The following is a 26502-nucleotide window of genomic DNA, read 5'->3' as shown; positions in this document are numbered from 1 at the left end:
TGTTATCTTGAAATGTGATTACCCTTGGAAGGCTATAGATGACACCGCCAGAGAAGAATGGTGGCTAATGACGACATTTTCCTTTTACTCTCACACTGAAGGATGATTTGTGGGCAGTGAGATATGCTGTATTGAAAATTGTGATCCATACAAAATGGAGAGAGACATCCAGCCCAAGATCTCCCAGATAACAGTAAAAGACTGGTTTGGAGTTCCTAGCCAGGACAGAGCCATTTTTCTCACAAGTGACTGTAAGTAACTTCATTAGAATACAAGAAAGTAATCCGAGTCTATCAATACAAAAATCATATAACAAGGAACAGCTTAACACAATGTAGTGATTTTTAGAAACACCAAAGAGGTGATTATAGCATGTAGAATGGTAACAAGTCACTTTATGTACCAAAGCCTATGGATTCAAATACCTAAAGGGCAACTTTCTGTGATAAATATTAAAGCATTAAACTTTTACAGTAGGCAAACTTGCTCCCTGAATTTTCTATATTTGGGTTCTCATGGTAGGGATTTCTTTCTTTTTGTCATATGGGTAACAGCAGGAAGTAACTGAATTTGGCTGAAGGGCTCCGGATCCACTGTTCCTTACCTCTTTTCTCTGGACATAGCCATTTCATACTCCTCTATCTTTATGATCACCACACAAACAAAACCATCCATAAAGTAGAATTCCTGCCTTCTAGCCTCAATGGTCTGCCCAGGACTGGCCAACTGACCCAAACTGGAAGGTAATGTGGAATTCCCTAGTCTGATGGTCTCTTGAGTAAAGGAATAAAGCTGCCTGAGTGGACAGCTATTTTGGCATGAGGGCTGAGGTACAGGAAAGTTATTGACATCTCTCATGCCGAGTCTCTAGTTTTAGTGGATACTGTATTTTCTTATAGTAAATTTCATCCTTACATTTTTATTCTTGCTCAAGTGGGTCTCCACTTCTGCCAAATAAGAGCCTGAACTAATACAGAAATGGGATTGAGCTATTTGCAGAATCTATCCACTTTTACTCCTGAACAAGGGTCCTAACAAAATGAATGTTTGCTAGGCAGAATGACCCAACTATTCGGTTTGAATACTGATAAGCATTTTCCACACATTGCAGTTAGATATAAAAAAATCTGGTCTTAAATTAAGATTGGCATATCTAGGCTTCCAGATGGTGACTTACATCTTGAAGTAAAATGGAATGACTTCTGTCTCTTATGGTAGTTCTGACATCACCATTTATTACAGAGCCAGAATGTACTGTTAGCTGCTGCATAAAACCTTCTCAAACGGGAATTTTGTCAGGAGCTTTAGTAGGGTTAGGGGGACAACCCTAGCTTGGGGGCAGGGTACTGTAAAGGGGTAGGATTGAAAGCAAAGAATTTGGGGATACCTCTTCTGCTTCTTTGAATAGCTTGAGTCACTGTGGATATTCTTTTTGGATGAAGATAAACAAATGGTATAAAGAATATGCTTTTAGAGTCGGCTAGTCAGAGGTTTGTGTCTCACCTCTGTCAAATAAACCTTCACTCAGTTACTTTTCTAAGCTTCCATTTCCTCATATGTAGAATGAAAGACATAGTTTATCTTTTCTATAGAACTCTAATAAGAAATATAATAGAAGCTGTGGGCATTGTAGATATTCACTGGATTGTAGTTACTATTACTAGGCCAAATCATGTTGTTAGGTCATTAGATTAGTTCCTGTATTAATTCATTTGTACATTAATTAATTCCACAAGGATTTTTGCTGTTGTTGTTAGGGTTTTTCTGGGCCTACTGTGAGCAAATAAATCCCTGTGCTGGAGGCTATAAGCACATTAATGAAGAGAAGCACCATCCGAATCTCCATGATATTTATGATTCAGTGAGATTTAGAGCTAACAAACAAACTAGACAAGGAACCAAACTTCCGCATGTTGTAGAACCCATCAGGGTGATGTTCTTATAGAATCCCAGCTGAGTGATAAATACCTCAGTGTTCACTCTCCTCTGAAATTCGGTGTTCATAGACACCTTCGCATTGCTGTCTCATGCTTATTCTTTAACCACCCTTATGAGGGGTTAGCCACCTGGACCCTCTCTACTGTCTACAGCATGCACACTCATCATCTGTATCTTTTAAGGCAAGAACAATAAATGGACTAAAAGCTCAGTTTAAAAGCTGAGCTACTTTGGTTGACACTGATTCCCCCCAAGAGTCATAAACTATGTAAATAAAACCCCAGTACCAGGCATAAGAAACTCATTTTTGAGTTGGGGTCCGAAACTCCTTGAGCAGGATATTGCTGTTGCATTTGGTTGCCTACTGAAAACATCATGAACTTTGAACCCAGCACAGGATCAAAGCTGAATCTGACCTGAAAGTCTCCTTTCTGAAGACTGGCTTTCCTATAACTCTCAGATACTATGCAAGCTACCAAGGAAGGGAAGTAACTAAAAGTCCTGCATAGTCTATAACCCACACTGACCAGCACAGCAGATAAAGGTGCAGTAGTGGCACTCATATCTTAGCAGTAACCAACAGCTATTTAGATGGACTTAAAGCCTGCTCAGCAGGAACGAAATCATGCCTGGTATTGAAAATCTAGTCAACTACCCATTGATAGTGAAGTCTTAGGGAAGAATCTGGACCTACCACTTTACTAAATCAGTGTAATTCTCAAATACAGTTCCCACCCCTTACCAAGGAAACTTCTCTGTGCATGAACACATACTGTTTCAGAGAAACACAACTGGTCAAAATACAGAGAACAATTACTTGCGGGCTGTTCATCCCTAGTGGATGCATTTATATAATATAACTTCTGCACCTATGCTTCAGGTAACAGCACAGAAGAGGGAGAAAGATAAGAGCCATAGGACCAGGAAATCTGCTATAAGATTGTGTCTTCTGGAAAAGTAGAGGCTTCACCCAGGCTGCTTAAAAAAGTTCTGACAAAATATAAAATCAACAGATAACCTAAAATGAAAGAGGAGAATTCTCACAGTACTCCACCCATAGATGAAAAACAAAACAAAACTATAGGCAACCAAGAGATACTGACAGCATGAGAAATAGTATTTCTTCCCTCAGGAGGAGCTCCTATTTGGTTATACAATACTAGTGTTCAGTCACATTTGTACAAGTAACACTAAATGGAGTGAGAAGATTCTATTTTAGTATTTAGATATGTTATATGCATATGTGATATATACATATGTGTGTGTGTGTGTGTGTGTGTGTGTGTGTGTGTATACCAATAACAATTAGGGAAGAGGAAGCCAAGGATATTTTAACATTCAGAGATGTTGTCTGCATGTATGTTGTATACATACATACATACATACATACATACTTACATATATATGTGTATATACCAATAACAATTAGGGAAGAGGAGGCCATGGGTTTGATAGTGAGTTGGGAGAAGACATGGAAGGAGTTGGAGGAAGAAAAAGGAATGGAGAGAAATGATATAACTCTATTTTAATAAAAATGTTAATTGAAAAACTATAATTTAAACTAATAACAAATATGTGAACTTTAAATAATCAGGGATCAATTTTCTCCCTGTGGAGACTAAAGCCAAACAAATCCATTTCTGTTTCCAGCACAAGGTTTGCCGAGGGATTGTCTGAGAAGCTTGCAAGTTGGCGTCATTTATAAACCTAGACAGGTTTACAAATAAGTTTGGTATTTTCTAGAGGATCCCTGGCTCGGTTCCTTCATATTTGCTTCTGTCTTTCACTTCCCTTTTTTAAAACTAATGATTCCTTCAGTGATGAATCTAGGTATTTCCCATCTGATGGGTTATGTCATTTCATTTATTAACTCAACCATTCTTTTGTACAAGGTCTTGGAAATTTATTGCCAAATTATGTTTGCCTAGTTGAGTTTTCATTGGCCTCTGCCTGAAAAAGTTGTACCGAGGTATTATTTCCTGGGATGTATTTACCCTGCAATTTCATATCACTTGTGGAGGTCCCTATAGAACTCTATATGTTGCGTGGTTAGCGATTAGTCAATGTGGACTTTTGAGCACACACTCAGAGGAACACAAAGACTCGTAAGTATTATTTAGAACCATGTGGCCCTCTTTGCTAAAGCACTCATCATCCAAGAGTTTGAGTTTTTGGATTGTTATTCTCAGCATTGATCAGTTCCATTTAGATTCAGATTAACATAAACAACAGTCTTATTTTTTTCTTGCATGTGCATTTTCAGTTTCAAACATTTTAAGACCAGCAGGCCCAAACAATGCAAGGTTACATACATTCTTCAGAGAGTCTCAGCACTTTGGCCAGGCCATAAACCTAGTCAACAATGTAATACTATCTTTGTCACATTGCACGGATGTGTGTGTGGTATACATTTGTGTGCATATGTGCACACAGGTACAGAGGCCTAAAGTTAATATTGGGTGTCTTCCCATATCATTTTCCACCCCATCCTTTAAGACTCAGAGGTGCTAGAACTCAGTGGTTCCTAAATTGTCTGGCCAGTAAGACTCTGATTCCCTTTTTCTGCCTCCTAGCTCTGCAAACACAGGTACACATCACCCCACTTGGCTTTTTACAGCAGTGTTGGGGTTGTCAAGCATTTTCCCCACTGAGCCATCTTTGTAACCTAACACACATAATATTTAGAAAAAAAGGCATAACACATAATTTCTCTCATTACTGGGGACACCTTAAGTAACTCAGATATTCATCTATACTTATCCATTCATGTCTTTGACCAGAGATCTCAAACTCTGTGCTTCAAGTTTTTCCATAATGTTGGTCAGTCAAAATCTAATTTCATGTAAGAAACTAGCTTTTTAGTTTCTTGAAAAATATTAGAAGTTTCTCAGCATGGGACTGTCATGCATTCAGAGGAACAACTAACTAGGTGGTGGTGAGAGTTATTAATGACCTCATTCCAATTAAAACCAGCATATCCTGTTGTGGGTTGCCCTGGTGCTATTTGTAATCTGATGTTAATTCTGCTTTCTCAAGAGAGACTGCCCAGGAGTATATCACAATTTCAAGTGAACTTTCTCCCCATTTTAACTGGTCAAATAAAAGCCAGAGCCTGAGATTGGGCAGTGGAAGGGAACGGTGGGGCTGGAGGTTTTAGAGAGTGTGGGAAGAGAGGAAAGGAGAAAAAAGAAGATGGAGGAAGAGAAGGCAGAAGGGAGATGAAGCAGAACCACATGGCCCAGAAATGTTGCAAGTAGCAGGGGATCTCATAGCTGGGGAAGAGAGTTGTGTAATGGTAAATCTGTCCAATCTAGACTTGCAGCTCATTAATATTATAACTGAATTGTGTGTTTTTGCATGGGCTAATTGGGATTGGAGATTGACTGCAACATATCCTCTCCAGCTTACCATCTCTGTCACTTCATCCTTGTCTCCAATTTGGCTATCTTAAGTATTTTTAATTTTCTAAACTCCTTGTTCATTTGAAAATGTAACCCCTGGCTTAGGTGATCTCAAGCATGTTAACTTAATAAACTCCACAGAAGTAGTACTTCAGTTTAGCAATAAACAAACAGAAGCTCAGTGAGAGCATAGATACTTAACAGTGGACCTTTGCTGATTGAGACGTGGTTAATAGGGAGAGGAAAAAACAAACAAACAAACAAATGCAACCAAACAAAAGAACAACAAAACAAACAAAAACAAACAAGTAAACACACACACTTAAAAGAAGTTGTAATAGTAAAACATGGTTTCTCATGATTTTCTGTTTACTAATTCTAGGTTATTTTTGATAATTAAATTTTACAATTATGAAGTGGGAAAAGAGGAAGCAATGTTTAGGAAGATCATATTCCAAATCTCTTCTTCAAACTATAAGATCCTACCACATGATTTCAGTTAATTAACTTGAGCCGGTAAATTAAGTCTTCCCATTAGGCTAGGGCAGGTATCTTGGCTTGACAGGAAGAGAAGAACAGGCATGGATCTAATAGATCTGAGCATCAGGGAGAAGTGCTGCAGAGCTGTCTTGCTGGCACTCAGCAAGGTGACATCCAATAAGGATGGAATCAACAGTTAAAATGCAAACACAAAAGACCAAAAAGATTCAACAAACTAAACAGCCATTCTCCCCTTTCCTAATAGGAATTTTGATGTTTTCAGTGCCATTTCACAGTGTAATTTCACAATTAGTTCTTAGATTTTTCAACATAACTTTTTTCCCTCCTGCATACATAGACAATGCCATTCTATTCATAACCTTTTTCATTAAATAGTCAACAAATTATTTTTAATTTTCAAAATAACACTTTAGTTATTTCTTCAGGTAAATTAAGGATGAAGAGTTGCGTTTTATTGTGATTACTCTGTGGTTCAGAACAAATACTTAGCCAGTGAGACTCCTGAGAATTTTGACAACATCTGGGTGATCTTTTCTTTCCTCCTATCTTGGGGAGATCATATCCTGTCTTTTGAAGGGGTGGCACTTGAAGATGTCTTAGGAAGGAACCTGGGTATATTCCAGGTAAGATTGCATACTACTGTTCACATGACTCTCAAAAGAGAAGCTCTATGGACAAGGCTGCATCAAACTGTACTGCAGTTGAAAATCATTTGGGAGGGAGAAGTAGCAAATCTATCAGAAACTGGGAACTGGAACTAAACAAAAGCTAAAATATGGACTCTGTTAAGGAAAGAGCATTCACAAACCAGAAAGGACAATGCCATCTTTGAACTGTAGCTATCACTTGCTCAAAACTAATAGAGCGTCATGCTGAGAATAGCTTCACTTAAAAAAAAAAAAAAATGAGTCTCGAAAAAATGTGGTCATTCCAGTCACTTGTTTAAATCCATTTATATGTGGAGCAACTTTCTGAAAAGAAAAGAAAATTTCAATTTTTAAAGTGTCTTAAACATTTGTGGATTAACATGTGACAAAACCAAATATGCCTCCTTTTTCTAAATATACATTATAAAAGATATTGTAATTAATAGGCTTGTTTTATTTTTATGAGTATGAGAGTTTTACTGTGCATACATATGTACACTATGTGTCTGTCTGGTGCCCATGGAGGCCACAAGAGAGGTGGGAACTATATTCACAAATAGTTATAAGCTGCCATCTAAGTGCTGGAAACTCAGCCTGAGTCCTATATAAGAATGAGTGCTTAATCTTAAACACTGAATCATCCCTCTAGCCTCTAGCCTTTCTTTTTATGGTAATTTCTGCACAATTATTAGACTCTAGTTCTATTTTTGGTGTAAGTGCTCATGTGAATCAGGAATAAGGGTGTCCTAGTCTAGTAGATTAGGGCATCTTTTACTGATAAGGTATGAAGAACCAGAGCTCTGATACTCATCTTAAGGAGATGAAATGCCTTTCCTCACAGAATGGAAGTAGTATCTAATCATATAGAAGCATCAGGAAGTCATATCAATTAATACATACATATGTATGTGCACATATTCATCTATATAATACAATATATTTTCATCAGAAGATTTTATTAAGTAATTTCATATCTCGAACATTATATCCTATCCTGGCTAGTTGAGATATCTACAGAGGAAGCATCAAAAGAGAAGTATAATGATAGGCCCTGAATTTAAAACACATTCTGACGTGATACTCTCTTGCTCCAAAATAGTAACTAAAAGCATGAGTTATTTTTCATGTTGCCCCATTGCCTGGATCCAGGTGAGGATGAGGTAGGTGGAAGGAATGGTTTTTATTTGGTATTACTCTTATTTCTTTTGCTAGAAATAGAAGGAGGAGGAGAGGAAGAGAAGGAGGAGAAGGGGAAGAGAAGGAGGAGAAGGAGAAGAAGGGGAAGAAGGTGGAGGAGGGGGAAGAAGAGGGAGGAAGACGAGAAGACACCAAGGAATTTAAGGAAGTGGGCAGGAAGACAATCAGGAAGCCTCCTGAGCACCCCACAACACATATACACAGTATAAACACCCCAGGAGCCTCAAGATGCTTCCTGATTAGTAGGCAGTCTGGTATTTCAGCTATTTATTATGGCTTCCTATTTTAGGGGCTCTCTTTCCTTTGACTAGGTGTAAAATATTTGAAAGCTAGTAGAAAGGATTCTGTGGTATAGTGATGACATTGCTGGTTATCTAATGCTCAAAGATGATCTCTCACTAGGAATTCATAAAATCCTATTCTCTACCTGGGACACAGACCAGCGCCCTATCTGTTTATCAACTCTAGGGCAGAATGATGGGTTTATCAGAGAAAATCCTATGTTAATGTAATATGAATTGACTACATTTGCTTCATCTCATAAATTCAGTTTCATTACAAGTAGACCTGAGTTGGTGGTTCAGACGACACGGCTTTCTGTTTCTTGGGGGGAAAATAACATCTGTAGCCTTCACATTGGGCGTGTGGACAAAAATGAAACTTTCAGGCAATTATCCGGCAGAATTGCATGTATATTTACACACAAAATGGCTTATTTTTCATTGTAATTAGCTTGCAGAGCATCACTGGGGACTCTAAATAAATGTATGGGAATGTCTACATATAAATAAATTGTTTGCACTGGAGTTAATTTGCTTCACCGCTAGATACAGGCAGAAGCTAAGTGAGCCATTAATGTTGAGCATTCCTTTTGCAGACAATAGAAGGAGGCCTCCAGTCTAGCAGCTGTCCTTGGCTTTCCTGCCTCTGTCCTAAAGAAGTAGGCTTTCTTGTGTCTTATTAGTGTTTCCCATCCCACTTCTTAACCTTGTTTTCTCATTCAACCACTAGGGAATTTTAACAGAAGGAACATAGCAAGCAAGCATGTGGGTCCTACCAGAGAGCTGACTCTCCTCTGGAGTATGTTTGGCTTAAGTGCACGTCTAAGGTGCTACACTGCTGACTCCCTCTGTAAGGCCCATCAGGGTTAACAATAGCTCCTGGATGACCACAGCTCTTCTAGTCATGTGTCCTTGCTTGCAGGTGACCTTGTGTTGGCGGCAATAAGTCTCTGTTCAGCCAAAGGAAAGCTAAAGCACTTTGAACGTCAATGGACGTTAAAGTAGTGCTAGACCCGAGGACAGAATGTTTCTTCATCTAATTTTTGCTTCTTTTTTGCCTCATATTCATGTCGCTCCTGCAATATTATTAAAGCCTGAAGAGATTTTGCACACGTACAGACAACTGTACCAGTTAATCACAGGGCTGCTAAATAGGTGGAGGTGACTTCAGAGCAGCCTGGGGCATTTATGAGAATTCTGATTTTCTGTGGGTATACAGGAGAGCCTCCAGGAGGGACCAAAAGGGATTATAAATAATATCACTATTTCAATGCTAGGAATATCAAACTGATTCATAGGTAGCAATCTCCTAAGTCCTTAGATGAACTCTGTGGAGTACCTAATTTCTTATACCTGTTTAAGAAATGGGGAAATTGGGGTAAACCTAAAAAAAAAGAGGTGGAGAGTGTTCTTTGAGCTCCGGAAGCAGCAGATGAGTCATGGTCACGATCCAGGGTGTACTAGCCAACACAGAGGTCAGCATGCAGGCATCATTGAATATAATCAGTCTCTGATGAGGCATTTGTAGCTTGAGTTTTTTCATTCAGCTCTCACCTATCATAATTGCACTGGGTCCTGTCTACCGAGCACAAACTATCCATGTATACATCACATACATTAACTCACTTAATATCTACAAATCCTCATAAGTACAATCATTCTTTCTGATTTACAGATAATTTAGGCATGTGGATGTTAAATAATCTGCAACATCTAAAATACAGGGTGACCAGGGGAAACCTATGCATTTGTTTGTGTTTCAAGAGACTGACAGATGCCAGCAGTTATCACAGGTAAACACAGGCATTATTGTCTTCGCTACAAGACCCAGGAAGTCCTTCCAAATTAATCAATCAGAGGTATTGTTTTTAATTTTAAATGTTCCATGTTTATGCTTCTTCCATTTCCCATTTTTCTCAGGAAACGCTTGCTCAGTGTAGACTCTTGCCCGTGCTGTGGGTAGGCTAGTAAGGCCTAGGGGTCAGGAGACCATGTTTTAGAAGGTACATTGCCATGTTTCCAGGAAGATTCTGATGCTATGAAGCCATAGGAAAACTACCAGGGTCTGAGAGGAACATCTTTCTTATGATCAAGTGGGAAAGAATTATTTACCTTGTAAAAATTGCTTCAAAAATAATGAAATGAATTCTGCAAACAATTTAACTGAGGATGGATACAAAGAAAAGAATAAATAAATATTGTAACCCAGCACTCCCTGAACTCGCTTTCTCAGCCTTGAAGTCACTTCCTTGTCTTTGCTGTGCATGCAAATCTCATTTTTCTCCTGAGACTCAGAGCAAGTACTTATTCCTTCTCACTCTTCCTAAATGCATGCTGAGTACCTGATGTGCACTAGGCTTGGACCCCAATAGCAGCCTCAGTCTACAAGTATTTGTGTGTGTGTGTGTGTGTGTGTGTGTGTGTGTATGATGTGGTATGTGTATATGGGGTATGTGTGTATATACACATATGCATATGGTATGTGTAGTGGCTATGTGTATGTGAGTATGTGTATGCAATGTGTGTATATGTATGATTGTGTGTGTATGTGCATATATATGTATGTGTGTATATGTGTGAGTATGTATGATGTGATATGTGTATGGGGGTATGTGTGTATACACGTGTGAATATGGTATGTGTGTGTATGTGTGTGTGTGTTCTTGCTTGGTCTCAGGCTTTGTAGATCACAAAGTAGTATAACATTCAAGCCCAGGTAGCCTCTATCAGTTAATAACATTATCTAAAACCAGGAAAAAGTCTGCTTCGACCAATTTTGACCCAGAACGATTGAAGTTAATTAGAAAGAAGCTGCAGTACAAGCCTTAGGCAATTTGAATGGAGAAGAAACATAATTTGGGATTAAGACGGATTAAAATGGTTTATATTCTTGTTTTTCCCTCATTGTTTAGTAATATGTTTTTGTATGTTTCTTTCACCGTAAGAGTTGTTTGGAACTAAATCTATTTGTGGTGATGCTTCCTGCACACCTATCTTTTACTGGGTGGGTCACTCATTCCCAAGCTACTTGTTTCCTAGGCTTTTGGTCCCATATTTTTTTTAATCAAAATACGGTTTGTTATTAAATAATAGCTCTTTGTTTGCTTTCTAACACTGTTACCAAAAGCAATTTAGGGAGGAAAGGGTTTATTTGGCCCATAGATTACAGTCCATCTGCAGAGGAAGCCAAGGTATAAACTCAAGGGAGGAACCCGGAGGCTGGAACTGAAACTTGCTGGCGGGCTCCTCTGGGCTTGCTCAGCCTGCTTCTCATACAACCCAAGACTACCTACCCAGACGTGTCACTGCCCACAGTGATCTGGGGTCACCACATCAATCATTATCAGGAAAGTGCCCCACAGACCTTCCCACAGGCCAATCTGATGCATTGTTTTTTTTCTCAACTTAAGCTTCATCTTTCCAAACAACCCTGGCTTGCATAGAGTTGACAAAAATCTAACCGGGACAATCTACTTTTGCATTTTCTATAGGAACAACTCAACTGCATTCTCTCCCCATTTCTGAAAAGTACCCATGCTGCCAGCCAAAGCCTGTGTACTTTGTGCTATGACATCCAGCTAAGGTGTAACTTTTTTCCTCTTCAGTCAATGAAATATATAATTGCTCAAAGCTCACCCTAAAGGCTGTCTGTATGGCAAGAGACTGGGGAGGGGAATAGATCTAGAGAAGAGAGTGGCAGACTGGAAGAAGTGGAAGGAGAGGAAGGTCAGGGTGGATTGTATGAGAGAAGAATAAATAAAAATTAAAAATACAAAAGCATTAGTCAATCTGTAGCAGTGTGATTACAGTGACGTCTTTGCTCACAGTGTCTTTTAGGGATTCCTGTGAGAGCTTGCCCTGCCCCTCCAGACCACGCAGTCACTTGAGGCCTGTGAATATCAAAGGCATGAAGGCAATTTCCCTCTTGTCTATCCTAGAAAACAGCTCAGAAGTTGGCGCTTCCAGAATGCATCCAATATGAACATGTTCAAGCACAAACTCATGCTGTTCAAGCCCAGTCCAATAGCATAGCTCATCTCTTGTTTGACACACAAGTGTAAAACTCATTCCATTGACTAAATAGTCAATCTAGTATGTAACATTATTTAATGATAAGCTGGGGACTATTTGGCAGATGAGTGACAGAATATTAATGTAGTGGTCATTGATTTTATAATATGACACCACTGTGACTAGCTATGTGAATGCAGGTAAATCCACTACCCCATAACACGGAAATAAGGCACATATCGTCTTGTCATGGATGAATTACATAGTGTGAATAGTCACCTGATTCAATGTGTGTCCCATTAGCACACATTAAAAAACGAAGGCTCCTTCTACATATCTCATTTTCTCAGACCTTACCAGTCTACAGTGTAGGCTTTACCTACTCCTGCTTCTTGCTCCACACCACCTAGTGGAGGCGGCTAGTATTTGCTGCCTTCTCACGTATAAAATCATTTCTTCAGTATTTTAAGAGTGTCATGAGAGGAGGCAGTATATGATAACAATTAATTTGCACTTACAGCAAACCTCTATTTTCCTTATTACCTCCCTAGTATAAAACCATACCCTGCTTTCATCCATCATCCTACAAGAGACTGGAAACATAACACTTACTTCTTATGAACACTAAACTTAGTGATTTAAAGGCCTCTCACCAGCTCCTCTAATATTTGATGAATAATAACAGATACCAATAAATTTTAGTTTTCATTAGAGCATAATAAAACTTTTCTCATGGCTGCAGTACGTTGACAGTGGGGTAGTGTCTGGCACAGTGATTTCTGTCTCTGCATAAAATCTGAGCATTTCCATAGGAATCAGGGATTTTAGCATTGTTGTGTCTTCATGTGAGGCCAAGCTGTGAATTTAAATAGTAGCATATGTCATACTTATGTGTACAGACAGTATTTCAAATGACTAACTGTGACAATATTAGCGCTACCAATTTGAAATTTTCAACCTGCAGAGTGAGCATTTGTGATTAAGGAAAAGAAATCAACTCTGCTCCAGGAGGTAGTTAAGGCAGTTGAGTAGTTAAGATGAACTCTGACCTTGCCTTCTGATCCCCTTGTCAGAGCACATTGGATAACAAGTGAAGCTGGCTTTCTCTGCCTTGAGAAACACTGCATTGGCAATTCTAATGGTGAGACTCGGGTACCAGGGCATATACCATGGCACATACTGTAACCATAATTGGGCAAACAGCCTCACAGAGGGAATAAATGCTGCTATTGCCCCAATCTCCCAGACTTTTACCATAACAGCTTGCTGTTCAGTTGAGTGGTTACTGAGAAAGCCATTGCTTACTGGTACTGTCTGTAGGTTACATGGTGGTGTGGATCTCTATGAAGACCTGTAGAATAAATGTTTTCCACCAAATCATCAAGACACCTGAGCAGGCAAGGACTACAAGATCCACTGAAGCTGATTATTAACTCTCATTATTGAAGAAGACAAGTGATCCAACATTACAGCCATAGCTGAGAATGATGGTTGACATGCACTGATCTTAATTCCTATGATCTGTGGTCTATGACTATACTTACCCAGAATGGAGAGCCTGTGGGCCCACTAAAGCCAAGACCTTACAAAGGAGCAAAGATTTGTCATTTATTGCTCAATCTATCCAGAGCTCTTAATATGGCTCTTATCACAGTGCCAGCTGACAAGATTCCATATGACTCCACCGAAAAAGCAAAGAGGTGGAAAGGTCACCCCTTTCAACTCTGCTTTGACCTTGAAAATTTAGTTCCAGCTATGATTTAGCATTCTATGACACAGCATTTGGTGGAAGTTATAACAAATTACCACAAACCTGGTTGCTTGAACCACCATGCATCCATGGACTTTTAGTTCCTAAATTCAGAAGTCTGGCATGGTTCTTCTGAGACTAAGTCTGAGGGCTAGGCAGTCCTATGGTGCTTCCTGGGAGCTCTAGAGATGAATCTGAATTGCACCCTCATCTTTCTAGCTTCTCTGTGCTATCTATACTGTTTGGCTATATAGCTATACTTCTTGGCTGGCTACCCACATACCTTGGCTTAATGTTGCTCCCTTGTTCATTACAGCCTGCAAGGATAGAGTTCTAGTACCATGGCATGTCAGTACTATACTTTTACTCTTCTGTCTCCCATTTTATTTTAAAGGTTTCGCTGACCATTACTTGACTATCCACACAAACCAGTATACATGCCTTATGGTAGTCAGCTCTGACAACCTTGATTTTACCTGCAACCTTAAAATCTCTTTAAAAGGTAATATATTCCCAGGTATGGGAGGTGAGGCATCTTTGGGAGGGTCATTAACCTGTCTGTCACGGAGGCCAATTCAAGAGTGACTAGAAACTTCTCTCTCAGTGCTGATGAACATGTTTTTAAGAACTTAGTTGTTTAGGTATCAAACAGAGGGTGCAATCAATAACATTAAAGACATTTTTTAAAAAGTCATATGGAAACCTACTAAAAACCACTTCAGGCTATCATTCTAGCAAAATGGTGGTTGTATGCTTTTATAGTCTGAGATCATATGAAACAAACTCAAGACAAACAAACACAGTAAAGCTCAGCTTTTAATAGTTGTAGGTTTCTCTCAGCTGATGGGCTGTTCAGAAACCACTAATTAACCTCTAACTCTGGACTTTCCACTTAAATGAGATGTTGATATAATTATCTACTAGATGTTTTGGGCTTATAAACAGGGAGCCTGATAAGAAGGCATGAAAGGACATCTAACATATAAAGTTAAGAAAAATTAAGGCATACAACTGGAATAATGGCATTTTATGAAATAACCCTTTAGACCACATGTACAGAGAATTCAGTAAGTATAGGAGGCTGTGGAAAGCACACATACCAAGTAGGTAGCAGCGATTTAAGGATAGGATCAGCTATGGAGCTATTTGGCTCTTAATTTTATTACTATGATAGGAATAAATACATTTGTGAAATACTGGCTCCCTGAAACTACCACCAGGACAACCTACAAACAGCATGGCTTACTTAACAAATACATGATGCTTTTGGAAGGAAACAGCCTATTAAACATGTGAATATCTAGTGTTAATTGCTTATTTATTTTTTAGTTATGAGACAGAGACTTACTATGTAGACCAAACTAGCCATCAACTAGAATCTGTTCTGAGTCAGCTCTTTAACAACTGGGATTACTATCATGCCTTATCGTTTATCATTCTAATGTCTTCAAAAAGAAGTCTGATTTCCAAAATCTAAAATCTAGTATACAATGGGATATCGTGTTATTCCTGAGAGATGTGAACAAACATAAGTAAGAATCCACAAGTTCAAACACATCTCCCCTTATTACTAGATATGAAAACAATTCTCCATTCCCTCTGGATGCCCAGACAAGAAGCCATGGAAAGAATTCAGATAGGACACAGCTGCTTGCTTTTTGTTCTTCATCTCCTTAATGGAAGTTCCCTAACTGCTTCTGAGTCTGGAGGTTTCTATGTGGCTGAAGTAGCAGAGAAGCCAGACATCAACTCATATAAGTGTCTTCACTGTACAAGACTGGGGGCTATCAAAAAGTAACCACAAGTGATAACAGTCTTTTAAGAAATTAAATGACAAAATGAAACCAAGAGAACGGTGCTGGTCTTCATCAGCCAACATGCTCTTTCCTGTCTATACTACTTATTATCCATCTGAGAACAAATAGCCTCTTCCATCCAGACCACAGGTATGCATTAATAACCAGAGGGATAACATAAAGGGCTTTGAGCTGCTACATCAACATGGGCTGGTTTCCCTGAAGCAAGATGGTAAGTAAGAAACAGTTCTTGGATAGACTGTCCTTTTTAGAAGATTTACTTCCATTCAGTTGTGTAAATAGTTCCTGAATTCTTGTGTGTTCAGCATAGTTCTGGGAATGATAGAAGAAACAAATGTTGTAGACATAATTCTTGTCTACCGATAGCTTGCAGTATCATTGGCAAGAGGAGACATGGCCACGGTATCTTTATCTCCGGTGTCATCAGCCTTTGCAGATTTCCTCTCATTACTTATAAACAAGGCAGCTGGGCTGAAAGCACAGTTGCAAAACTCTTGGTCCTAGACAGAATTGTATTCATCCCCCAGCCCTGCCTGCCCGGGTGCAAACTGAGAAAGCGCACATCCAAATGATGAAACCACTGTGCAGTCCTTGTCATTTGTGGAAACCAGCCTCTGTATCTTTAGATGTACGTATATAATCTAAGTCAACCACAGAAGCCAGGGAGGTGAAATGGACGGTGTGTGTGTGTGGGGGGGGTAAAATGGATGGTGTGGGGGGCAGTTAGAGGGGTAGAACTCTACAGAAGGGGCTAATAGGAAACAGGTGCTATGGAAGTAAAAATGGGGAAATGAGGCAAGATTTACTTGGGGAGGGGGAGGGAGAGTAACAAAGAAGAAGAGTGAGGAAGGAGTGATGAAAAAAATTAGGGAAGTTTGGCCATATGGAACATATTATGTTTACTTAAAAACACATATAGTATAAAAATGTATATGTCCACATACATTTAGTATAAATTATATAAATAAATAAATAAATAAATCAGACACACACACACACACACACTCATGTCCCATGGAGTAATAATACGCAAAACCACAGACTAACAAAAACCCCTGTGCCAAGTATGGGAAACCTCCCTTTGAGTTATTGGTGAGAAGATTTAAGAACTCCAAAACCAAAATAGACTATTGCCATTACCCCTGTTTTTCTGCAAGGACTTGACAGCATGGCCCTATTGTTGAAGACACAAAACACTTCAAACACAGGTTTTAGCAGAATCAAGTTCGAAATGACCTATCAGTCCCATCCTGAGGACTGGCCCTCATAGTATCTGAAGGTGCTATACACACTGCCAAGGAAGAAAAGCAGTCATTATTTCTCTCCAGCTGTGTAGTGACAAACCACAACAACATCTAGATTACATGACTTATCTTATGGTGTAATAATGTCACTTTTATTTGGGGAGTGACCAATAGATGTCTTTTTGGACTTAGGTTCTGCTCAATAGGATGAAATACATGCCTGGTACTGCAAAGCTACAACTTATCCACGGCTACAGGGATTCCAGACCCTAGAGGAGAGGTCACAGACTTTACAGAAAAACCCACCACTTGCCATTTTCCTAAACTGATATAATTTAGAACTGTATTATAAGTATACATCTTTCTTTTTTATTAGATATTTTCTTTATTTATATTTCAAATGATATCTCCTTTCCCACTTTCCCCTCTGGAAAAACAAAACAAAACAAAAACAAACAAACAAAAACCTGTTCCCTTCCCCTGCCCCTTGCTCACCAACCCACCCTCTCTCCTATCCTGGCCCTGGCATTCCACTACACTGGGGTATAGAATCTTCACAGGACCAAGGGCCTCTCCTCCCATTGATGACAGACTAGGCCATCCTCTACTAAACATCTGCTGCTGGAGCCATGAGTCCCACCATGTGCACTCTTTGGTTGGTGGTTTAGTCCCTGGGAGCTCTTAGGGTACTAGTTAGTTCATATTGTTGTTCATCCTAAGGGGCTGCAAACCCTTTAGCTCCTTGGGTCCTTTCTTATATCTTTCTACCCACATAGAACAAAAGCTCTCACCCCTCCTCAAAGTCACTTCTTTTAGCAATTATTTGGAAAGCTATTACAGAGGACCATGCCTGGTCAAAATGCAGAGAGTAGGTGACTGTGTTATGCCCAATCCCCAATGATACATCTACAAGGCAATCTTACATCTAAGGCTAAGAGATAATCACAGAACAGGGAGTAGGAATCTTGTAAGAACTTGAGTATGTACCAGTATGCCTGTTTCTAGAAGATTCTCCTAGACCTGACGGAAAAGCTGAAACTACCAAATCTCAACAATGTAGTTGCATAAGCAAGAACTACGTAATGACAATCAATTGACATGCCAATATGGATGGGTGATATTTTACAAGTCTCAACCCCTATTTAGATGAAGAGCTAATGGCTGCTGGGAAAGGGAGAATCAGTTTCCTTCAGTGATAAAACTCCTGATAGGCTATCAAATCTAAAATAGCCAGTCCTAATCAGTAGGTGGGTGTGTTGGTATGTGTGTGTGTGTGTGTGTGTGTGTGTGTGTGTGTGTTCATGTATAACGTGTAACAATAATAATTAAAGAAAAAATGGTTTGGGCCTGAGAAGATAACAAAGTCAATAAAGTGCTTGCCACAGAATAAATCTGTTTGGTCCCAGATTAGATTTTTTTTTAAGCCAGTTATAGTGATGTGTATGTATAAACCTAGATAGCACTGGTGAGGCAGATCCAGGTAACCCTGGAGGATGGCTGTCTGACCAGCCAAATCTACAAGGCACTGAGAGAACCTGACTTAAAAAAAACAAACAAAAAAAAACAAGGGTGAGAGTGGTGACTTAGGAATGACAGCTGAAACTGGCCTCTGGTGTCCACCTACATGTATGTGTATTCTTATACATATGTATGGAAACACACATGCACACACAAACATGCACACACACTCAACCATCTGTATACACGCACATACAGCTACAAACATTAAATGAGACTATAGATTAGTGCGATCAGAATAGAGCCAACGCATATATATGTATGATTTCATACTTACTTATATAAATTGTTTTAGTATCAGAATTTAGTATCTGAAACAAGGTGTTTCAGAAGCTCAGCTCAGTGTCAGGCGCACTGTTTAGGGCTCACGGGGAGCAGCTCTCTATTCTGAAATGATCTGACTCTTTGCCTGCTTTTCGGCAGTAGAGGCCATTGAATATGTTTCTCTCCTGCTATGGGCATGAACCCATCACACATTGTGATGGATGCAGAGCCTGACGTTCATCTGGGTATACTCACAGTCATCTTTCGGGGCGTTTTAATTCTACAGGTGGGAAGTTAAGGCTCAAAACCACTACTCTGCCTGGGGTAAGGATGAGACATGAGACACAAGCATCTCCAGGCAAGTTCCTCCACTCAACAGCTTGAGGTCTTCCTTTAGAATTTCTACCCCATGCCTCTGTCTTTCTCAAGGACTGGATTCAAAATGGAGTTCTCCAACAGAATTTTCTGCACTGTCTAATAACTTAGCCACAGCCCCCACCTTGTGTAGCTCTTGCTATTAGCACTTGAAATGTGAGGAGCATAACTGAAGAGCTGGACTTTAATTTTATTCTGTTTCAAGTAAATGTAAGTGGCTACATGTAGCTTGTAGATAACAGTGTGGATAGAAGCCCTATGGTATTCCCCAGGCAAAATCATCTAGCTTTGCTCTACACTGCAAGGGATGGGCTGCTCACCCTGCAACAACGGGTCCATTTCCCTGCTTTCTGTCTCCAACTAAAAGAAAATTCATCATGATATTGAGCCAAAATCTTTTCCTAGCTTCTACTTACTTGGTCTGAAATTTTCCCCTGGAGCTACATAAAGCATGTTTAATCAGTTTCACAAAACAGTATGTATTAATACCAATGCCAATGGCATATATAATATCATGTGTAAATGTTGGCAATCACAAAGCACTCTGGGTTCTGGGTTTTTATGAGGCTACAGTGAGCATTCAGCACACATTGATGGCTGTTATCAAGGTGGTGAAGAAACTCATCACTGTGTCACTAGCTGGCACTCACTATGTGTGTGCTAGGTTTCTTCCAATAGCTCTTCTCATCTACTCACCATAATAGCTCTATGGGTCCAGTGCTGCTGACCAGCCCAATACTATGAAAATGATGCTAAGGTTAGCATTCACACATCTTCATACATCTTGAAAGAAATGAAGCTCAAGTTTAACACTACCAAGTTTGAATTCAAAGCTCATGCACTTAATCATGCTGCAGACACAGAAGAACAGCACAGTAATGACAGAGACCTTGGGGCCTAGCATTCCTACCCTGAGGAAGCCAAAGGGCAGAGAACATTATACCTCTGCCTCCCAAGCCCCTTGTCATTCCTACAGAACACTGGCCTGGTGGTAAAAAGCCAGTTTTCAAATGTCCAGAAGTACCCACGACTGAGAAAGATGTTCTTGGCACAGATTTCAAACTGAAATGCTTATGGCAGCTAGGAAGCTCTCAGAAATCAGAATAATGGATTATTTATTTAAATGAGTACACATATACATGTCTGTACATGTAGATGTGAATGTGAGGATGCTTGCTCCATCAGTAGATCTTACTGATTACACAGTCAGCAGTTTACCAAGTGAGACATCTCCCCAGCCCTTAAAGAAATCTTTACTTCTTCAATTTTCTTCTTTCTGATTTGCCTCTTTTTCAGACGGCCTTTGAGCACAGTAACTGTCCCATTGCCCTTTGCCTGTGTGGACAGGAGGTGGACAGGAGGATAATGACTATCAATGTGTCCCATTGTCTGGGAGGCAATAGAGAGTAGAGGAAGTTCTTGCAAAGTGAAGTATCCATATCACATATGAAGGCTCAATAGTGAATTGTTATATAGGAAAATAGGATTCTTGCCATGCAACTACTCACATTTCCAAGGGAAATGTGGAATCAATACATTTTATGTGAAATGTTCTACTTTTGAAATACTGACAGCTAATCTGATAAAAAAGTATGACCCTTTACTAAAGCATTATAGTATATACAATTGAGTCTTAGAATGAAAAGGGAAACTTCTTTTATTCTTTAAAAAAAAATTTAAAGGTGAGATAGGCTCTGGCTGAAGCCTGAGGTCAGGGAGTCCACATGGAGTCCACAGGCTGTGGCATGTACACTTTGATCAGGTTCAGGTACCATATCTAATGGTAAGAAAGTTGAAGCCAAGAGATCACTAATGAATCTGTTGCCTAATTTGCTCTCAGACCCCCATTTGTTAGTGCACAGGGCGGGGCTGGTTGTTCCTAGAATGGTAACATGACCTTCTCTGTTTAGTCCATGTTGGAATAAAGCAAACCTTAGTGATTTCGGTTGTGAAGCTCATTATTGGGTTAGAACATGAGTGACCTTGCTGTTGATGAAGGCTCTTCTGCTTCTACCCTCCCACTGCTCTTCCTTCCTGGCTCTCTGCCTCACACTTGGTATTTCTCTCTGCATTTCTGGAGATCAAGAGTTCCCTCCCATTACTCCCCCTACTCCATGGCATGGAAAGCTGAGTATTGGCTGTGAATATAAAAACAACACACTTAGCCACAAGCAGATTCAGGATCACCCGCTCTGTTCAGCATCAACAGCTTTTCAAACTAACAAGTAAGAATCATTGCTAAAGTGCCCAGGCCACAGAAGTCACACCATCTGCTCACAGCTGCACACACAAGATAAGATGAGGATCCTCTCTATAAATGACCTAGCGGGACTTACCTCTCCTAACGTACGAAATGCACAAGCAGTCGAAAGAAGAGTACTACACAAGATATAGACACCTAATGCCAATGACTCTGACTTTGGCATCCATGTAGTGGGTAAACTGAGGCAGGCAGCTGTTGAGGGGGTGGGGTCAGTGCGTAAAGCTGCTGACCTCAGTAGTTCCAGATACCTACGGGGGCTACTGTCAAAGGCTGCTAATGATTAGAGAAGGTACTCCACAGACCTTTCTTTTTCTTTGCTGAGAGAACAAAGCTTAATTTACTGGGGCTGCCACTCTCTATGGCCAGCAGAAAAATTATGAACTCTTTTACCTCCTTAGGGCCAGCAAGAAAGAGAAGGAAAGAGAGAAAATTTATATATACACACAAACACATACACACACTGGATGAAACAAAAGTCAAGAGTCCTATAACTTCATATACACAAATATACGTGCATACATACACACATACATACATATATACATGTATACAGACCTATAGACAGACATACACATATTCACTCATAAAATGGTTAGAGCAAAGCTCCAACAAACAGGCTTTAATTATTCCACAGATACATACACAAATACACACAACTAGTGGGTGGAAGGAACAATGTTCCAACCCCCATTCACACAAACTTTATACATACACACATAGTTAATAGATGGGAGAGACAATGTTCCAGCCACACCACACCTTACCACACCATACCATACCCCACTTTTTTCTTTCTTCCACAGCTTATATATCCCAGCAAAATCTTTTAAGCAGTATGCAATTACAATGTGATTACATTTTAATTTTGTTTTAGTAAATGATTATGAAAAAAACCAGTGTGTTTGTCCATGCTGTTACAAGACCTAACATTTTGTAGTACAGGTAAAGAAAACCAATTATTCTAAAAAAAAAAAACCTCATGTACATTCATAATCAAGCAACTTATTGTAGATTAACAAAGTATAAGCAAGCAAGGTAGTTTTCTCAGCCAGTTCCTCTTACTGGCAGGCAGCAAAATGTGGTGACCAAGAAAGAAGTAATTATTTTATTATTTATCTTTAAAAGTAATCTTGTAAGAATATTAAAAGAATCACAAATCAAAACTTTTATATAACAATTCAGTCATATCTACTCATTCCTCCTGCATGGTTCTTGGCAATCTAATTTGTCCTAGGATACAAAGAAGTCTAATATTTGGGCAAGCTGTATATGACAGGAGAGACACCAAAGTGAGAAGCCAGAGTCTATGGAGAAGTAAAATAGTGTCTGATAAGAAGAGAGATGTGTATGGAATGTCCCTTTTCCTTTAGTGGGCACAGTTTAAGGGAAAACTGATAAGTAACCCCCTCTGTGGAAAGGCACAGCTTGAGGAAGTCCAAGGAGCATTTTTCAAGCTAGATGCTTTGCTACTGGGACAGAAGGAAGAATGGAAATCTTCAGAGTGTTATCTATGTACACTCTGAAAGCTGTCCTAATAAGAAGAGGTAGTAAGAGGGTCTGGGAGGATGACTCGGCAAAGTGCTTGACTTTTAAGCTTGAGGACCCAAGTTCTATCCCCAGGACCCACATGAAATGTCAGGCATGGTATCCAGTGCTTGTGATCCTGCCACTGGGAATGCAGAGTTAGAAAGACCCCTGCTGTAACCATCCTAACCTATTTGGAGAGCCAGGACAGTGAGACCCTGGAACATAAAACAAGATCAAGAGTTGTTAAGGACAGCATCAGGTTGACCTGTGGTCCCCACATGCATACATGTACCTGTACACACATGGCCACCAAGTGTGCCCACATGAACATAGACATGGCCTTTTCCTTTGGTTTGTCCTTTCTCTAAATGCTGATAGCATATCTCTGAGAAAGCTGTACAAGATGGATCTCAAAAGCCTATATTTTCTCTGAGTACCTCCTATGTATACATGTTATACAAATGCCAATGGTCTGTGTCTTTTTTTCTTATGAATCTGTCCTTTGTTAATGGAGTCCATTCCAATCTCAAACCTGGGTTGCAGGAAAGGCTTTATAATAGATGGAATTAATTTGATAGAGTCAGCATCTCGTTGATGTGGATTTCCCCATGTTTAGTTTATGACAATAATCATCCTGGTACTCACGTTGGTAGCACATATACTAAAATTGGAATGATACAGAGAAGATTAGCATGGCCCCTGCGCAAGGATGACACAATAATCATCCTGATTATCAATCAGCCTGAAAAGTTTATGTCTAGGACAGAGGTGCTGCCCTTCTAGTAGGAATCCAGGTGGCTCTTGTAACCAATCACTTTGGGTCTCCTTGCTTCTTGAGGTGATGTTCTGATGTTGGTTGCTCCCTGAAACCATCCACTCCCCACCATCCAAGACCTGGTTTCCACTATAGATTTGGATTTCATTGTTTTGGAGTTATGAACTGATGTCCAGGAATTTAAAGAGCTCCTTGGTGGGTGTCTGTGCATGACCAGGGGTGAGAAGCTGTGCCCTGCTTAAATGACTCTCAAACAGTGAGCAGAGGGCAGAGAGCTGAAAGCAGAATAGACAGCAGGACTTTTCTCCCACCCCACCAAGAACACAGGCAACAGGGAGGGAATTCTGTTCACAGAATGTCAAAGTCAGTGTTCCAACTACAAGTAGCCTTGGTGGTTTTTAAGATGGGAAGATCTTAAGTGGGGGGAGATAGAGTGCCCAACATGAAAGAAGAAGGGCAGATATGGGGGGGAGGGGGTAGCAGGTTGGGTGTGGGTGTACAGTGGGAGGAGAATGAACAAGAAAAATGACAGGTATGTTTGAAAAAAAGATAATGAAACCCATTACCCACTATGTTAATTTAAGAACAGTTAATGGGAAGAAAGGAAAGAAGGAAGGAAGGAGAGAAGGAAGGAAAGGAGGGAGAGAGGGAGGGAGGGAGGGAGGAAGAGAGGGAGAAAAGGAGGGACTACCCTCATTGCTAGTAAGTCAAGCAGATAGGGTTGGGAGTTTGAAGGGGCAACTGGGAACAGTAGCAAGCTGTTCTGCTCTTAGGTTAGTATGCTGAGACCAGAGAGGTTAAGAGGAAGGTCTAAAGATAAACAGTTCTTAAAAGACAGAGCATGGAGCTCAATGTCACAGACAGGCAGACTCCAGTCCCTGCTAATTGCATCTTGAATAGATATTTTTAAATTTAATTGACTCTGTCCTGAAGATGCATCCTTATGCTTTTCTGTTTAGAAGGAATTTAAAGTATGTCTCCTGAATGAGAAGTAGAATATTGCACCTGCTTCATATGAGCAGTTCTACAACTATTACAATGAGTAGGAAATATTCTAGAACCATTTTAAAATGCCAGGTCCTAGAGGACTGACTCAGCAAATCTGTGTGTTGGACAGGATTAGAGTTCATAATCCCAGTTCTAATCTGGTCATAAGGTGAAGACTTTCCTGATCATCCTCAAAGTTCTAGGGATCAGACTGAGAAGGCTCTGAGCTGTCATTTGATCCCTGTCATTGGTGTATGTATGTATGTATGTATGTATGTATGTATGTATGTATATATGTATGTTTGCATGTATACCTTTGTATATGCATGTATATGTGAGTCTGTTAGTGTACAAAGCAATGAGTTTTATTATGGGATGTTTTATGTATACATATCTTTGACTTTGTTCTCATTCTTCCTCCTGTACTGACCTCCCTGTCCTCCTGAAGTCAGTCATAGAGACAACCCTGCAGAGGGCAGGTAAGCATTGTTAATAAGTCAAGCAGACTGAGTCGGGAGTTTGCAGGGGCCACTGGGGGACAGTGGCAAACTGTTCAGCTTATGTGTGTCTGAAGAAGAACTTTGGAGAATTGTGTCCGGGCTATTACTATGACATAGAAATATGGACCCAAAGGTGCTAACCTTCACCTCATCCTGTCTCATTCCTCGTTCACAGAAGCAAAAGTATGATCTGCATCAGGTTTCTCCAGTCTGTGCCTTGAGGGCCTAATCCACCCAGTCACTGGTGTATCCAAATAAAGCTTTATTGAAACACTTGCAACACGTTATTAACACATTTCCAAAGACCTTTATCACCCTACATTGACAAAGTCAAGTATCAGTGCCAGGCTTATGGTCTTTTAAGCCTAAAGTATTTATTATCTGGACCTTTACAAGTAAAACTTGCTGGTCCCAATGACGGTATTTTTGTATGAATTTTGATACAGAAAATGTGGTACATTTACACAATGGAGTACAACTCAGCTATTAAAAATGATGAATTCATGAAATTCTTAGGCAAACAGATAGAACTAGAAAATATCATCCTGAGTGGGGTAACCCAGTCGTAAAAGAACATACATGGAATGCACTCACTGTGATAAGTGGATACTAGTCCAAAAGCTCCAAATAACCAGGATACAATTCACAGACCACATGAAGCTCACTAAGAAGGAAGATCAAATTGTGGGTGCTTTGGTCCTTCTTAGAAGGAGAACAGAATACTCACAGGAGCAAATATGGAGATAAAGTGTAGAGCAGAGACTAAAGGAAAGGTCACCCAGAGACTGTCCCACCTGGGGATTCATACCATATACAGTTACCAAACCCAGACACTAATGTGGATGCCAAGAAGTGCATGCTGAAAGGAGCCTGTTATGGCTCTTTCCTGAGAGGCCCTGCCAGAGCCTTACAAAATCAGAAGCAGATGTTAGCAGCCAACCATTGGACTGAGCATGGGGTCCCTAATAGAGGACTTAGAGAAGGGACTGAAGGATCTGAAGGGGTTTGCAACCCCATGGGAAGAACAACAATATCAACCAACCAACCCGCCCAAAACTCCCAGGGACTAAGCCATCAACAAAGGAGTATATATGGCTCCAGCTGCATATGTAGCTGAGGATGGTCTTGTCATGCACCAATGGAAGGAGTGGTCCTAGGCCCTATGAAGGCTTGATAGATGCCCCAGTGTAAGGGGAATTGAGGGCGGACAGGTGGGAGTGGGTGGGTGGGTGGAGGAACACCTTCATAGAAGCAGGGGGAGGGAAGATGTGATAGGTTGTTTATGGGAGGGAGGGAAACCAGGAAAGGGAATAATATTTGAAATGTAAATAAAGAAAATATCCAATAAAAAATAAAATAAAATATTCAAAAATTCAAAAGACCACATATCCAAGTAAAACATGTATGCTAAGAACTTAGCAGTTGTCTCTTTCTCTATATGTATGGATAAGACAAAACTCTACAGGGTAAAGTACAGACACAACATTGTGTATATGTTCAGCTATA

General features: G+C 40.0%; 1 protein-coding gene and 1 non-coding gene across 4 annotated transcripts in view; one reads left to right on the top strand and one right to left on the bottom strand.

The window, feature by feature from the left end:
- The window catches only part of Tafa1 (TAFA chemokine like family member 1), a 510281-nt gene that overhangs the window by 150475 nt on the left and 333304 nt on the right, over window positions 1-26502 (bottom strand). The window lies entirely within an intron of this gene.
- LOC116100092 lies at window positions 23372-23478 on the top strand. The gene has a single exon (XR_004122457.1). It is a non-coding gene; the product is annotated as a U6 spliceosomal RNA (small nuclear RNA).

Source organism: Mastomys coucha, unplaced genomic scaffold, assembly GCF_008632895.1.
Source record: "Mastomys coucha isolate ucsf_1 unplaced genomic scaffold, UCSF_Mcou_1 pScaffold20, whole genome shotgun sequence".
Taxonomy (NCBI): domain Eukaryota; kingdom Metazoa; phylum Chordata; class Mammalia; order Rodentia; family Muridae; genus Mastomys; species Mastomys coucha.
This window is presented reverse-complemented; position numbering and strand designations above follow the sequence as displayed.